Source organism: Equus caballus, chromosome 2 (genome assembly GCF_041296265.1).
Source record: "Equus caballus isolate H_3958 breed thoroughbred chromosome 2, TB-T2T, whole genome shotgun sequence".
In the NCBI taxonomy this organism is placed as follows: domain Eukaryota; kingdom Metazoa; phylum Chordata; class Mammalia; order Perissodactyla; family Equidae; genus Equus; species Equus caballus.
The window spans coordinates 63073273-63090701 of NC_091685.1; the positions used below are offsets into that span (position 1 = coordinate 63073273).

General features: G+C 44.1%; 1 long non-coding RNA gene across 1 annotated transcript in view; it reads right to left on the reverse strand.

The window, feature by feature from the left end:
• LOC111772507 (uncharacterized) overlaps window positions 1-7837 on the reverse strand; it is a 114713-nt gene extending 106876 nt beyond the window's left edge. Inside the window, exon 1 of the long non-coding RNA XR_002806399.2 lies at window positions 7468-7837. This is a non-coding gene — a long non-coding RNA (uncharacterized lncRNA). The remainder of the gene's footprint in view (window positions 1-7467) is intronic.
• Between the last annotated feature and the right edge of the window lie 9592 nt (window positions 7838-17429).

The following is a 17429-nucleotide window of genomic DNA, read 5'->3' on the forward strand; positions in this document are numbered from 1 at the left end:
TACTTTTCTCTAGCATCACTGAAGAATAAGATGTAGCAGACTCCTCTAGGCCAGTTGTCCTCCTAACGGTTTCTCCCCTCTTTCCTGGACACACGGTTAGACAGTTGGAGAGAGACTCTCCCAGTTTCCCTTACAGCCAGGTGTGCCCATGGAACTTCTTCCAGGCCATGGATTGTAGTTGAAAGTGACGTGAGCAACTTTCATGTCACTTGTTGCAAATAGCACCTGCTAGTCTGAGCTCTTGGACGAGGTCATGGTGCAGAGGTCACCTCCCTGCCCCAGACCAAAGCATGAGAGAGGAATAAACTTGCATGTTCCTGAACCACTAAATGTTCTTGGGCCTCTTCATTACACCAGCCTAGCCTTTACTCTATGAAATCCACACTGCTTGACTAAGCCGGCAGGACCTTGCAGGATCCGGCTCCTCCTCGTTTCTGCAGAAGTGATGCCCGTCTGTTCTGCATCCGCCTCCTTTCTGACTCCCCCTCAGGCAGGTCTCAGCTGCTGCTATAAACTGAATGTTTGTGTCCCCCCAAAAGTCATCTGTTGAGGCCCTCATCCCCAAAGTTTGAGGCAGGGCCCTTGGGAAGTGACTGCATTTGGATGAGGTCATGGGGGTGGAACTGCTGCCCTTATAAGAGGATGAAGAGACCAGAGCTCTCTGTCTGCCAAGTGAGGTCACAGCAAGAAGTCAGCCCTCCGCAAGCCAGGAAGAGGGCCCCCACTAGAACCTGACCATGCTGGTACCCTGATCTCGGTCCTCCAGACTCCAGAACTGTGAGAAAGAGACGTGTGCTGTTTCAGCCACCCAGTCTACAGTATTTTGTTCAGCAGCCCGAGTAGACTGAGACACCTGGCCAAGAGCACTAAAGTGAGCATCCCACTCCCAACATCCCTCCCCCCTCCGTTTATGACCCTCTCGGCATTGCTCACACTCTGCGATTATCTTGTTGACTTACTCTTGCACTCACTCAGTGTCTCTCTCTGTCACCACGTAGGCCCCTCACAGCAGCAATGTTCCCTTTCTTCTTTCCCACTGTGTCCCTAGCACATGGCATAATGTCTGACATGCATGACAAGGCGGTGTTCCATAAAGAGGTGTCAATAATGAATTATCGATTATTTAGATTCAGGTATATACAAATATGTCCAGAGAACTGAGATGGCTCAACAGAAGACGACCTTCAGGGAAGTAGAGATTTCAGGGCCAGACACAGACGTTATCCCAAAAGAAGAGGTTTGTGATGGTTAACTTTATGTGTCAACTCGACTGGGCCATGGGATGCCCAGATAATTGGTTAAACATTATTTCTAGGTGTGTCTGTGAGGGTGTTTCCGGCCGAGATTAACATTGGAATCAGTAGCCTGAGTAAAGCAGATGACACACCCGCTGTGGGTGGGTCACATTCAATCTGTTGGAGGCCTGAATAGAAGAAAAGGTGGAGGGAGAGACTTCACTCTCTCTGCCTGACTGCCAGCTGAGATGTCAGTCTCCTCCTGCCCTCGGGCTGGGACTTGCACCATCAGCGCTCCACTTCTCAGACCTTTGGACTTGGACTGAAAATAGACCACTGGCCCTCTTGGGTCTCCAGCTTGCCGACTGCAGATTTTGGGACTTCTCAGTTTCCATACTCATGTGAGCCAGTTCCTTATAGTCTCTCTCTCCCTCTCTCTCTCTCTCTCCTGAGAGGGGAGTCAGAAAGAAGGCAGATGAAGAACAAACAGGGTCATCACTTCTGCAGAAACAAGGAGGAGCTGGATCATGCAAAGAACTAATAGGATATATATATCCTGTTGGTTCTGTTTCTCTAGAGAACCCTAATACAAGGTTAGACAGGATGAGCTGGACGTGGTACAGGTACAGGCCTGAGGGGTGAATTGGAGCAGTGGTGGCTTTTCCTCAAATCTATCTGAACCCAGACATCTTGGTGGTGTGTGTATCTCCTGGGAGAAAGGACTCTGGGTGAACTAAAAGAGTGGTCACATTAGCTGTCACCCTCTGGGGCCCAAGCCACATTGCTGTGAGACCCATCTGTTAGTCTTACCTCACAGACAAATGCAAGGCACTTGCAGACATGAGGCCTGAGAGAAGCACGGCCTTGATCTGAGAAGGGTGGAGGGGAGCAGGCAGCTGAGACAGAGGTCCGGGCAGCAGGGGGTGGGAGCCCGGTCCAAAGCTGCGGCACCATGAGCCGCCATGCAGGACAAGTGGGAAGCATCTCTGTGCATGTGGGAAGCATCTCTGTGCATGTGAGAAGCCCAGGATGCTTCTTGGGGATTCCCAGGAAGACGTGAAGGGAAGGGAATTCCTGAAGGAGGTAATGAGGTAAAGGTATTAACACTAATAAGGCCTCCTTGAGAGTCAAAGGCTGGTGAGATTTTGAACATTTGTGAGTAATATCAGTGACATAAAATTTAACAGTCACTTTAATATATACCAGCAAAGGTTATAGCATATAATCATAGAACATAATGTTACCATCCAAGGGGGATCATCTGCCCGCTGCAAGACATGCCAATAGTCAAGAGGCAAGGTGGTAGGAGAGAAAGAGTTTTATTACAGCTTGCTAGCAAGGGGAAAGATGGCTGACTAACATCCAAAAGAACCATCTTACAGAACAAGGACTATAGGCCAGTTGTACAGGGGGCTGGTCTCCCCATGGGGGAGGCATCTGGTCTCCAGGTGGGGCAGACATCTGGTCTTAGTTCCTGATAATCTTTTGCTTTCCTGGATATGCATCAGAAACTGGAGCAATGCCCTCTACAATCTTTCAATTGTCATTGATAATGGTCATCAGCATAGACTCTCTGCCCAGGGGTCATCACATTCCTAAGGAACTCAAAAGAACAAAGTTATCAACTTATAGCAACTGGGAGCGCCATAAAATCTACAGAGCATGTATATCTCCTGGACGGTGCTTATCTAGCTGGGTTAGTTAATCAGAGGTCATTCAGTTACAATATGGTTCCTTTCCTACAATATGGCTTCCCTTACGTCAACCTTGTGCTGAGCAGGTATCAATAAGAGCTGGAATATTTTAGAAAAAAAGAAGAGGAGAGGAAACACTTGCTGGAAATCTTCTACAGAGTGTCCTGATGGAAAATTTTGGATCCATGTTTTAGGTGGTAATAAACACATATATCAACTCCCTGTATCACATCCTTGTTAACATCATGCGGGCAGTGGGCATTTTGAACAGTTTGAGAACTTAAGGTAATCAGGACAAGCATTGGTTAACACCAGCACATTCTGTTGTCAAAATATTTTTTTTTTAAAGAGCTTGGTACTCTAATCTACTCCTAGTGAGGTTTTTTTTAATGCCTTTTTTTTTGGTGAGGAAGATTGGCCCTGAGGTAACATCTGTTGCCAATCTTTCTCTTTTTTTTTTCCTCCCCAAAGCCCCAGTACATAGTTGTATATCCTAGTTATAAGTCATTCTAGTTCTTCTATGTGGGACGCTGCCACAGCAAGGCCTCATGAGCAGTGTGTAGGCCCACGCCTAGGATCCAAGCTGGAGAACCCCAGGCCACCAAAGTGGAGTATGTGAACTTGACCACTTGGCCACAGGGCCAGCCCCCTCAAAATATTTTTCAATGCTATAAATTTTGTGTGCATTTAAAATTGTGTATAGATATTATTGAGACATCTGTGTAACCCAAGAAATTTTCATTTAATTTAATCCTTACATCAAACCTGTTTTGGTTTGTGGGTCCCAATCTGGAGATGATGAAACTGAGGCTCAGGAAGATGAATACATAGCCAAAGTCACATAGCTAGGAAGGGCAGAATGGAGACGGAACTCAAGACTGTCTAACTCCAAAGCTCTTTCCACTCCGCCATGCAGCTTCCCTCAAGATCATCTAGCCCCACCTTCTCATTCTACGGAAGGACTTAGATCCTAAAAAGCACGTAAGACTTGTCATATAACATGGCCAATGAGTGCCCAAGCTAGTTCTAACTGCAGGTGCCCATCCTATTTAGGGCGTCAGTGTCCTCCAGCTGGAGACACCGGAACTCACCTGCAGATGAACAAATTGGATCTATCATGCCTTGCAGCAAGAGGGAATGCACACCACAGGGAACCATGGGGCATCCCACTAGCAGAGTATAAGAAAGGGCTAATTATAGGATTTGGGGTTTTGCTAGGTGATTTTGGGGAAGGTTTAAGTAAGCAAGGACTGAATGCTGTCAGGAAGCGGGGGTAATTCTCTGACTGGGTATCTTAATCTTTTCTAGGCAAGGGGAAGACTAGACTGAAGCTAAAGCTGTAAGTGGTAAGGAAGCAGCTGGCGCTCATAGTAGCTGGGAGATGGAGGTGTTAGAATTCTATGGCTTTGTACCAAATCACCCAAACCTGGTGGTGTAAAACAACACAAACTTTTCATCACACCATTTCTGTAGGTCAGAACCCAGGTGTGACAGGCTCAAGGTCTCACTAGGTGAGGGCTGCAGTTATCTTATAGGGCTCGACACCCTGCTCCAAGCTCACTGGCTGTTGGAATTCATTTCCTTGCAGCTGTAGGACTGAGGTCCCCATTTTCCTTCTAGCCATTGGCCGGGGATGACTCTCCGCTCCAAGAGACCCCCTGCAGTTGCTGCCACGTGCACTTCTCATAGGCAGCTCCCAACACGGACGCTTGCTTTCTTCCAGGCCAGCCAGAGCGTGACCTCTGACCTCCTCTTCTACAACCAGCCAGAGAAAACTCTGATTTTAAAAGGCTCATGTGATTAGGTCAGGACTACTGGATAATCTCCTGATCATAAGGTCAACTGAATTAGGATTTTAATCACATCTGTAAAATCCCTTCACAACGGTCCCTAGATTAGTGTTGGTTGAATAACTGGGAAAGGTGTGTGTACACCGGGGGGAGGAGGGACAGCTCAGAATTCTGCCCACCACAGCGGGGTGTTTCACACTTTGTGCCTTGGACAATGTCCTTGTATTGTCTGGGTTCAGGCATGATTACGGAGTGCTGTTGTTTTTGCCTTGATCTCTTGTGGTCCCAGAGTGGCCTTGTCTGAAGCTGAGTGTATGAAATTAGTGTGTTCAACAGGAGAATATCGAGACCTCACCAACAGCACCAGACCAGCTCCTGGATTTCAGGCGCTGCTTTTCTCTCTGTCAAAGGGAAGATGATAACGATGCCCAACAGGAAAAATGGGCAGAGATATGAAGGGCAGATCCCAGTAGAAAAGACCTGAGTAGCCAACAGACACATGAAAAGACACACATCTCTAGCAACGAGGAAAATACAAAATAAAACAACAAGGAGATGCATTCACACCCATCATATGAGCAAAACATGTAAAATCTGATGATGAAAATGTTGGCAAAGATGAAGAGAGACAGGAAACTCCATATCTGCACAGAGGAGGATATATTGCTGTGACTTCAGAGAGCTATTCGGCAACATCAGGGACAGCTGAAATGTGCATAGTCTTTGATCTGCCAGTTTAAAAGCTATAAATACCCTAAAGAAACTCTCTTACGTGTGTGCACAAAAGGACATGTATGAGAATGTTGATTGTATGTAATAGAAACAAAACAAGTCCAAAAAATGGAAACAGTCTAATGTCCTTTCACTGGAGAATGGACGAGTAAAATTGTGTTATATTCAGACATTGCAACGCCACATGGCGTTTAAAAATGAAAGCACTACAGCTACAACTATCAACTCTCAATAAATCCCAGAAACAATTTTGAGCAAAAGAACCAAGATGCAGTGGGACATTTACAGCAAGATATCATTTATCTAAATTTTTTAAACAGGCAAAACAATGCTTTATAATTTTTATGGATACATAGCATATGTGGCAAAAATATAAAAATGTGGATGGAAATGATAAAAACTGAATTCATGAGTATGATCCCCTCTGGGAGAAATGAGGGGGAGGAAAAGATCCGAGAAGGGTCTCCATTGTATCTGTAATGTGTAATTTGTTTTAAAGAATTCTCCAGTAAATATGGCTTAAAATTAAGATTTGATAAAGATGGATAATGAGTATGTGGGGTTTTCATTATGTTATTCTTTATTCATATCTTTATGTTCGAAACAATAAAGTTGAAACAATAAAGGGAACTTGGTCAGTGTCTTCACTAGGCTTTGCTGCCATGGAACTCAAACCCGCTGTAAGATGGGGAAAGAGAACTGTGATGTATTTAAAGGTATAAAACAAAATGAAAAGCCAGTAGGCCAAGTGGCTTTTCACAGAATCACAGAGCTTTAGCATAAGATACAATCTTAAAGACTCCTTGTCCTATTGTTCACCTAATCCAGAGTCCTTCCAAAAGCATCCCCAATAAACTTCAGCCCTTGAGGACGCCAGCCTCTCCCAGGGGTAGCCATTCTGTCTTTAGATAGCTCTGCTGGAAAATTTTCCTTCTGATTGGTAAAGCCCGGCACCCTATCTCCAAATTCTTCTCCCTGAGGCCATCGAACGAAAGATGAACGTCTTTGGATCCTTCATTCAGATCTAAAATGGAACTTGGCATGTCACTGTAAATCCCGTTGCTAGCATGTAGATGGTGCTCAAGGGCCAACGGGGCTAAGAATGAGAAACACTAGACCTGGGGATGCAAGCAGACATCTGGAGAGGAAAGGGAAGTGGGCCTTCCCCCTAGAGAGCTGAGGAACTCTCCATAGACCTCTCCGCCTTGACCTCACTTTCTGCCCCATACTGAAGCTCCAGGTCTGGTTCTGTCAGATTCCTGAGACCAAAGGAGAGAAGGTAAATAAAGGAGGAAAGGGTAAGGGTTGAGCCAACCTGGTTCTTTGACAGGTGTAATTCTTTGAGTTTCCAGGTCCTGTTCTAAGTGCCCATATTTAATCCTTACTATGAGTTACTCCTGCCTGTGAGGTAGGTTGTATTGTACCTTTTGAAGGGACTTGCCCAAGGCTCTACAGCCAGAAAGTCAGAGCCAACATTTGACCGTTGACATCTGTACTCTGACCCCCATGCCATGTGGCCTCCCTTTGCACACTGATGGACAGAGCAAGTACTATACAGCCTACAAGCTGACCTATTGCCGGAATGAGGGACATCAAGACTCTACCACACCTCAGCAGAATGCTAGGACAAGCCGTCCCAAAACAGGTGAGGGCTAGACAATGGCAGCACTTGGCTTGTTGGCAAGAAGCAGCAAGCACCAAATGGAAGTTGTAGGACATGGTGTGAGGGCAAGTCCATTTCGAAAGGAGGGGAAATCTGTCTATGCTCTGGACAGGGTATGTGTGTAAGGCTGCATCTATGCTTATGTCTACGTGATGCATACTGTGTGTGTGTGTGCGTGTGCATGCATGTGTGAATTCTTACACAATCTGATCAGAATAAAGGTTAGAGCTGCGTACACACAATTTTAATGTTAAAACCTAACTAGAGAACCTCTAGTGGTAAATTGGCAGCTAAAGCTTCTGAGCCTCAAGCCAACAGTCTGGTATCACTGACAAAAAGAACTTGAAACTTACATGAGAGGCAGGAGCTCTTCCTTGTTACCTTGAATTCCACGCTGTGCCCACTGGAAGCTGCCTTAAGACACCTCTATATCACTCTTCAGTACCTCCACGAGCTCAAGTCTGTTCAATCCTTATTTCACAACCCCAATGTAGCAAGCATGGGCAGGACAAGTGATTACACAGACCTTAGGAAAAATTAAACCACTTTTTTCTGTTGTTGCTTCTTTTTCTTTCTGATGCTATCTGCAGGGACACGCTGCAGTGAAAAGTTATGACTGCCCAAAATGAGGATTCTTCTCTCTACTGAACTGCTCTCTGAATTCCCAAAATATAATCATATCTCTACAGCAAGGTCATATTACTCACTCAGTGACTCCTTTCTGGGATCTGCTTCCCTGAAAGTAACTCTCTCAACCGTGGCCCAGCATAATCTCAAGGGCAAAGATACCGAGCACAGCAACTTGCGGCCCTCTCTCACTCGAGGGGCCTTCTAGGAGTTGGAAGAACCACGTTGCACTCAGAACAAAGCGAACAGTGACTCTCATTTGCTTTCTCCTGGCACACTCTACTCAAGACAAAATTCATTCCTTCAGAACAATAGGGAAGAAGTAATCATTAATTGAGTATGAGTAACCATTTCAACAAAGAGATTTCCAAGCTGTTGAATCTAAAGAGTAGTTTGGGGTCCCCAACCAGCAGGCATCAGATAACATTCAAAGAAACACAAAATAAGGAGAGAAAGGGAAAAAGAGCCACAAACACCAGAAAAAGAGACAGAGAAATGAGAGCAGACATCTAAGGGTTAGGGCTAGGGCTAGGGCTTGGAGGACAAATAAGGGGAGAATAAATGACAGATAAGACTTGGAGAGAAACAAACAGACACAGTAAGAGTCAGCCAGAGACAGCAAATAGAGACAGACATGCAAAAAATACACAAAAACCAATAGGCAAAGCAACCACTGGCAGAAATCCTTAGTCTTTGTCTTAAAATAACCCAAAACAATTAGTCAAGACCCTTGCTGACAAGTATGTCACTGAAGGCACCACCTTTTAAGTGAAGACTGCAGGTGAAAGTCCTCAGGGTATGACTTCATCCGCCCCGTGTCCCCAGTAAGCTATCCCCAGTGGAAAAGCCTGGATAGAGAGCCCTTGGGCTCATGCATCCCAGTGAATCTTGCACGAGCATTTATGCCCTCAAAGAAGGGCAGTTAATTAACTACAGGTAACATCAGACCCCCCACTTCAAGATAATGTCAGATGTTCTTTCCCACCCACCCTTTTCCCTTTGTACCTAGTGAGCCGGTACACAGCACCCTCTGGAAATTTCCAGTGAACACTATCAGGAATGGAGATGCGACAGCGCTAAAGGGAGCGTTTGAGTGGGAATGTGGAACATGGGCAAAGATTTAGGGATACTTTTCCTCAATGTTTGTCAGGCATTTCCCCATGTTTTTTGAAACGTTTTATTTTCTATATCCAAGCTCTGTATTGCTGGTAAATACAGAGGTCCCTTGCTGTAGGCTTGTTGTTAAGCTCAATCTTTTCCTGACTTAACCATACATACGCTAAAGCTCTGACTGATTGCAATAATCCTTCATTTGGAGAACACACAGCGGTCCTTATAATGTATTCGTATACATTGAGTAAATGATTTTCACAGAAATACTTTAAGGAGGGTAGAGTCAGATATGATTTCCTCCATTCTGCAAAAAGAAGCCCAGAAGAAACTTATTGAAGAAACCCATCCGAGGTCTCACCACCCAGCCACAGCAGCAACAAGACTCGGATTTAGGTTTCTCCATCCATTTCCGTTCGCTTCCTACCCTGTCACCTTGGCTGTATCCACGGGATGGCAGGGCTTCCATCCTCACACGTTCTCCCTCCTTTTGCTTCAGATCTATGTTGTTTTTAATTAAAGGTTTACAACTCTTGAGTCCCTACCTCGATCTCATCATCCTTCCCCCCTCCCCAGAGATAACCACGTTCCTAAACTCAGAATTTTTCACTTCTGTGTATATTGATGGTTTTGTTACTTGGTTACATACACATAAATATATAAAGCATTGTTTTGCAAGTTTCAAAATCTTTTATATTATTCTGCAACTTGATGTTTTCTTTCCACAATGGTTTTGAGCTTTATCCATACTTAGCTCTAATTTATTTATTTAAACTATCGGTAGTTTCTTATTAGTACCCCATGGCCTCACCTCCTTTTAACAGCCAGAAGACTCACTGAAAGTCCAATATTTCCCTTCTTTCCACCCTTCCTCCTCTGGATTGAGCATCAGAATTTGGGGCCAGATGGGCTTAGCCATCCTGCCTGTGCTTCTGGTGGGCCCGTCCCCTGCTATGTTACAGCCTTTACTAATTTCCATTGGGGTTTATCAGGAGTGGTTGGATTAATGAGACTGTTGATATAGTAATTTCGCTGCCATCTTCATAATTAGTTCTCAGTGGAAATTGTTTTAGTCGTGATCATTCTCAGTAGGAAGAAGTCAAGATAAAACTCTGAGAATAGAGCTTTTAGAAACCATGTGAAGCAGGAAATTTGAAATGGGACCTGACCAATTCCTGCTCAAGGAGGCCACTGAGACTTGGCAAATAAAAGTAAAGTAAAAGTTGGGTTTGGGCATGTTGGAAAAGCGTGTATAGGGACATCATTTTCTAAAAATATTCTGATAAAATAATTAAACTAAATGATCATTATCTGAACACTCATGTTTGGGGAAAACCCTGGGAATTACATGGCATAACAGCGGAATAAAATGCACATGCTGCACTGGGGGGAGAGAGGGCCATGAGAGCTGCTCTTTGTGCTCCCCTCTACTGCAGCACTCACCATTGTGACAGCTATTCACACACGAGCCCTCCTGTTGCGACTGCACGTTCCATGATGGTGAGGTCCATGTCGTATGTTCCTGGAGCTTGGCACATATCTGGTGTTCCATTTGTCAAATGAACTGTTCAGCGAACGAAGAAAAGTAGCACCAGTAAAGTTCTGTTGGCTTGTAAAAATTTCCTAGGGGCTGTTCGTGAAAAAAGGAATTACACCAGGCTACCACAGAGTAAGCTCAAATATGGCAGCTGCAAGCAGGAAGGGCAGACGTACATCCTCAGATGTGATGAGGCCAAATTCATTCATTCAGCAAACACCAGCTAAGTGCTTTCTAAGTTCAGTGCAGGACCTGAGGAGGAACAGAAAGGGCCTAAAGGGAAAGGGAAGGAAATATTTACCATTCGTCTACTCTCTAACCTTATTTATCTTGGATATAATATTTACTACACAGAAAAGTGGGTGTAATCTCTATTTTACTCACGAAGATACCATCTCAGAGAGGCTGCCCAACATAGCCACTATCACTTAGCTAATCGGTAGTAGACCCAGGATTCAAGATCGGTTCGGTCTGACCTGAATGCCCTGGGCTTTCCATAGCAAACATGGCATCTCTCCCAGGTAAGGAATGGTGCTTAACTTTGATGAGCTTATGGTCTAATAGGAGAGATCATTTTGGCTAAATAAAAAAAATAATGACTAATTAGAAAATAAACACAGACTGAGAGATTGAGATTTCAGTACTCCTTATAACCAGGTGAAGGTTAGCCTATTAAGTTTTGCCACCTACTATTCTTTTTTCTACATTCCAGAAAAACATCACTTCAATGTTTTTATTTCTTCTGTTTCCTCTACCCAGGATGCTTTCTTTACTAACTTTACCTGACTATGTGTATTGAAGGTTTATCATAGGCATTTTCACTTTGGGATCACCCAGAATCTGAACCTCCATCCAACATTTAAGGAATTCCCGACTTTATGAATTTTAATGAGAGGTAGGGCCCACCTCCCACTATAGAGGCTGAAAATGCCAGCTGGTCACCTTCCCAGCCTCCCTTGCAGCTAGAACGTGGCCACACAGCCCAGGCTCTGCCAGTCAGGCACACTCGCCCTAGGCTTTGAAACAGGAGCAAGAGAAGCAGAGAAGCAAGAGCTAAAGATGATTCTGTCTGGAAGTTTAACAAGATTGAGAGGCTAGAGTAAGAATGGTGCAGTGCTCATGGCAGCAGCCTGTGTCCAGAGCCAGTGGTCCTGGTGCTGCCACAGATGGCCCAGTGCTCAGCGGGACAGCAGTGGTGTCCTCCCCAGACCAGCTCTGTATCGGGATGTACGTGGATTTTATCTGTGGGTCCCAACCCAGTGGCCTCTGAGCCCACACCTGCATGGCTCTACCATTCCAGTGGGCAAGCCAATACCACTTCTCATAAAATTTTAATTTAGCGAGCAAAACATAAGGCATAAAGAGTACAAAGATAATAAACCTTAAAAGTAAAACTGTGGCAAATCAGTTAAACCCCATTCACTTCTCCCCAGCGAGGCAACCACAGTGCTCTGAATTGATATTATCATCCTCATGCATCTTTAATACTTTACTACATATGTATGAAACCCTAAGCACTAGATGATAATCATCTTGTATATTCTTTAACTTCATATAAATGGTGTCATACTATATGTATCTTTCTGCAACTGGCTTTTTTTGACTCAACGTTACGATTATGGAATTCTTCCAGGATGATATATGTGGCTATTAGTTTGTTCATTTTTACTGCTGTGACTCTGTAGAATTCCACCGAATGAATGTACCAAAATTTATACATTCCCCTATGGGCAGATGTTTAAGTTATTCTAATTTTATGCTAATATAAATAATACTACTACAGACCGCCTTGTACTTGTCTCCTGTGTGTTTGCAAGGGTTCCCAGAGGGTATATTTCTAGGAGTAGAATTGCTGAGTCATACCATCTGAATATTTCCAAGTCTACTAGATATTATCCAGTCCTCCAACGTGGCTATATCACATCATTTTAAAAAGTTTCTTCCTCTGCTTAAACCAGCCAGAGTCAACTTACAACTAAGAAGGCAGACTGATGCTGGGCAACAATTGTTCATGAGTCTCCCATATTTGTGTGTCTTAGAGCAGAGGCTCTGACAAGATAGTCATTGCCGCTCTAGGCATCTTGTCTGGAGCAAGGTAGGAAGAAGAGGGGGGGGACTGCACCAGTGCATCTGCTCTTTTGATCAGAAAAGCAAAACATCACCCTGCAGGCCTCTGGATTAGATTAAATTCTTCATGACTCATGATTTGCAGTTAGGTGATCCCCACCCCCAACAAAATCAGGGTTCTGTAAGCAAGAAAGAAAAGGCCAAAGGAAAGTAGCATGAATGTTGATCAAGGATCCAGTGATGTCTGCCACAGTCTACCCATGAGACCAGCCAATATCCCAATATCTGATCCAGTTACCACATCCAGCTCAAAGTCCATGATCTCAGACCCCAATGTGCTGTCTCAAGGTCTGGTGACCTGTAAGCTAAAAAACACATTATTTAATTCACCCAGCTGAATTCACCCGATAAACAGTCATAAAGAAAGAATAGGATAAATGAATCAACATTTTCCAGAAAAGGGGAAAACAGAAAACACAAGGCAGTCGCTGGTCCGTAACACCATCTACACACTCTAGTTGGCAGAAGAGTGAGTTCCTTGGTCGGCTAACCCAGAAAGCCTTAGTTCTGTTCTTGGTTCTGCTCTTCATCCACTGGCCTCTGTGACCTCTTGTCCTGGTCTCCGGGAGAAATTTCCTTGCCCACTGTCCTCCACAACCCCCTCTGAGGTGGGCACCGAGCAAGATGGCCTTCTGGGAGTTGCACAGCTTTCACAGCCTTTTTAAAATTGATACAAGTGGTTTTTACTATTATGAGTAAGGCTACGATACACATTCTTGTGCAAGTCTTTCCGTGGATATCAGAAACCATTTTCACCCAACAGATTGAGAAAGATCAAAAACTTTGATAACATGTTACGTTGGCAAGGCTGTGCCGGCAGGCACTCTCTATATATGCTGATGGGAGCAAAAAGTGGAACTGCTTCCGTGGAGGGCAATTTGACTAAATATATTACTCATATATATATATGAGTAATTTTGAGATATATATAGATATCTATCTATATACTTTTGGCTATATACATATACATTACTCATGCACTATCTTTTGACTAATTCCACTTCTAGGAATTTATCATGCAAATGTATTCACACGCGTAAAATGACATTTTTACAAGATTATTCATTGCAGCTGTGTTTCTGAAGCACAGGATTGAAAACCATGTAAGTGACAATCTATAAAGAATGGTTAAATAAATATGGTACATCCATACAATGATATCCTATACAGTTGGAAAAAAAGAAAGAGAAAGCTTTTAATTTAGGTCTCTAAAGAGCATTGTTAAATTTTGAAAACAGGTGCAAAGCAGTGCTTACAGGATAGTAAGTGCCATCTGTGTGAGAAAGAAAGTCATACATCTTTGGAAGGCCACACAGGAAACTGATAACAAAGGCTGCCAATGGGGAAGGGAACTGGAAGGCTGTGAGCATGGGTGGGAGCAAGACTTTTCACTGTGCATCCATTCTCTTGTATTTGAGCCATATGAATATATTAGCTATTTAAAATTTTAAATCAAAAACTTGGTAGGCCAATGTTTATAGCAGCTTTATTCACAATTGCCAAAAGATGGAAATTACTCAAATGTCCAAATGAATGAATAAACAAAAATGGTGTATACATATACAATATGATATTATTCAATCTTAAAAAGGAAGGAGATTTTGACACATGCTACATGGATGAACCCTGAGGACATTATGCTAAGTGAAATAGCCAGTCACAAAAGGGCAAATACTATGTGATTCCACTCCTGTGAGGTACCTAGAGTAGTCAAACTCATAGAGATAGAAAGTACAGTGCAAGTTGCCAAGGGCTTGAAGGAGGAGAATGGGGAGTTAGCGTTTACTGGGGACAAAGTTTCAGTTTCGGAAGATGAAACGGTTCTGGAGATGGATGGTGGTGATTACACAAAAATGTGGTTACACAACAATGTGAGTGTACTTAACGCCACTGAACTGCACACTTAAAAATGGTTAAAATGGCAGGGCCGGCCCAGTGGGGTATGGTTAAGTTTGCCCATTCCTCTTCAGGGGCGCAGGGTTCGAAGGTTCACAGGCGTCGATCCTGGGCTTGGACATAGCACTGCTGGTCAAGCCACGTTGTGACAGCATCCCACATACAAAATAGAGGAAGATTAGCAACAGATGTTAATCCAGGGCTGATCTTCCTTACCAAAAAAACAAAAAAGGTTAAAATGGCCAATTTTATGCTATGTATATTTTACCACAATAAAAAAATTTTTAGGGCCGGCCCGGTGGCTCAGCAGTTAAGTGCGCACGTTCTGCTTCAGCTGCCCAGGGTTTGCTGGTTTGGATCCCAGGTGTGCACATGGTACCGCTTGTCAAGCCATGCTTTGGCAGGCGTCCCACATATAAAGTAGAGGAACATGGGCATGGATGTGAGCTCAGGGCCAGTCTCCCTCAGCAAAAAGAGGAGGATTGGTGGCAGATGTTAGCTCAGGGCCAATCTTCCTCAAAAAAAAATTTTTTTAACTTGGTAGGACATACTAAAAGCCATTGAATTGTATATTTTAAATGGATTGATTGTATGTTTTGTTAATTATATCTCAATAAAATCATGGTTTTAAAAAAATGTGGAGGTTTCCAATTTATTTGTTTCTGATTAATTCCACATGTAAGTAACCAAAATGAAAGATCTTGTTTAAACAGAACCTTTAAACCTGAAAAATTCATGCCTTTTACATAGTACCTTCCATGTTCTACCCATTCCCCCAGCCAGGGGTTCTCAATTGTGGTCCTCGGACCAGGAGCATCAGCCTCCCCAGGAAGTTGTTAGAAATGCACATTCTCAGGCCCCTTCCCAGACCTGCTGAATCTGAAACTCTGGGTGTGGGGCATCTTGGGTTTTAACAAGCCCTACAGGTGATGCTGAAGTTTGGGAGGCACTGTGCTAGCATGGCCTCTGACTAATGATTATTGGAATACGTACTTATGATGAAATGGGCTCAGTAGCTAATAACTGAAACCAAGAGTTAACAATGGTTAACCTGATAGTTTATATCTCTCCCACATAAAACAAGTCCAGAGGTATGGTATGGTAGCTCTGCTGTGTTCATGGGGGATCTGAACTCCTACCGTTCCACTTTGCCACACTTAACTTTTAGCCCAAGGTCACCTCAAGGTCCAAGATCGATACTGGAATGTCAGTCATCACATCTCAGTGCAGACAGAAGAAGAAAGGACACAAAGGAACCTATAAAACTGAATCAGCTCCCTTTAAATCAGCCTTTCCAGCGATTCTTGTATCTCAATGTTAGGTTCAGAGCTGCAAGCAGGACTGGAAAATGTAGTCCTTTATTCTAGGAAGCAACACGCTCTGTAGCATGTTACTAAAGAGGAAGGGGAAAACAAATTCGGGGATAACTAACTTCTAGACTTGCCACTAACTTCAGCTTGGGAGAGAAGCTGGCTTTCCCAGTCCCTCGAGCTTCCAAACGGTAGAGATTTCAGTCAACGTAGATTGCAGGCTGCAGAGAAAGAACCTCTCTCTCTAAAGAGTCATACCTTCTTTTCTCTACCTCTCCTCTAAGTTCTCCTCTCTCTTCTAGGACTGCTGAAATCTACACGCAAACTAACTAACACAATACAGTATCCTGAATTTCTCCTGCTATTTGCCCAAATACTAGACTCCAGGGCTCAGAGGAAGACCTGCCCACACGTCAGTGGAAGCAGCAACGCCGCTTGGCCCACCTCATGACTCAGTGTATCCGGAGATGTTCCATGTGCCTGTGCCAGACTGAGAAGCTCTGTAGGTGCCACCACAAGCCCAAGAAGGAGAATCTCAGCAGAAACTCTGAAGTTCTGGACTGAAGCTACATTCCCTCTTCAGTCCATAACAATTTTCCTTTTGAGAAATAGAACGGCTGGTTAGGGAGGCCCCAGGAGATCAAGACAGCTGAAGTGCCTATGAACTAGACATTCTCTTAACCACCTGGCCATAAAGTTGAGTGAGCCCAGCATCATTAGAGGAAAGGCACATGCAGGACAAGACCAAGCAATTTATAGAAATCCCACGTGCAGTTGGCTAGTACTCCCATCATGCTCGTCCCTGTCTCTTGACCACTCCTCTCCAATCGACAACCATGGCTTCATGCTGAGCGTCCTATAACCAGTTCACTGAGGAATAGTAAATTCAAGCCTGACTTTGCACAATAAGCTGATACCAGCCAGACGTAGACCCCCAAATGTTACCACCTTCTTTGAGGAGGTCCTAAAAGGCAGCAAGGAAGGAAATACAGTCATTCACTTTTCTGTGTAGAAGAGGTAGTCTGAGGTAAGAACCTAAGTCAATTCACAGTCAGTTGTTAATAGCTAATGAGTTAGAGGAATATTGAGGGAATTGAAAGGAATGAGTTTGGAGGATTGGTGACAAGGATACAGTCATGCACCACATAACGACATTACAGTCAACGATGGACCGCATATACGACAGTGATCCCATAAGATTAGTACCATATAGCCTAGGTGTGTACTCTGGTACTCTAGGCTATCCATCTAGTACATCTAGGTTTGTGTAAGTACACTCTGATATTTACACAGTGATGAAATCACCTAACGACGCCATTTCTCAGAATGTATCATCGTTGTTAAGTGACACATGATTGTGTTTGGGGAAGAAGCGTGTGGATGGACCTTTCTAGGTGGAGTCAGAACTTAGGAATATTTGTGTGCCTAGTACATGCTCACGAGAATGTCTCAACTGCCAAGGAGACTCTACATAAGTAGATGAAGTAAGTAGATGAACTAGACATCCCCCCGTAGATGACAATTAGTCTCGTTTTCCAGCCACCCTTGTTTCTGCTTTCTGACCTCATGGACAAAGCAGCCATGGCAACAGGGGGAGGAGGAGGCGTGAGCTCAACACCACCATCTCCACCTCACCACAGCTGGTCAGGCTACTGCTGTTCCTGAGTGCCCAGCTGACCCGAAGGAGCAACAACCCCTGGGCTCCAAT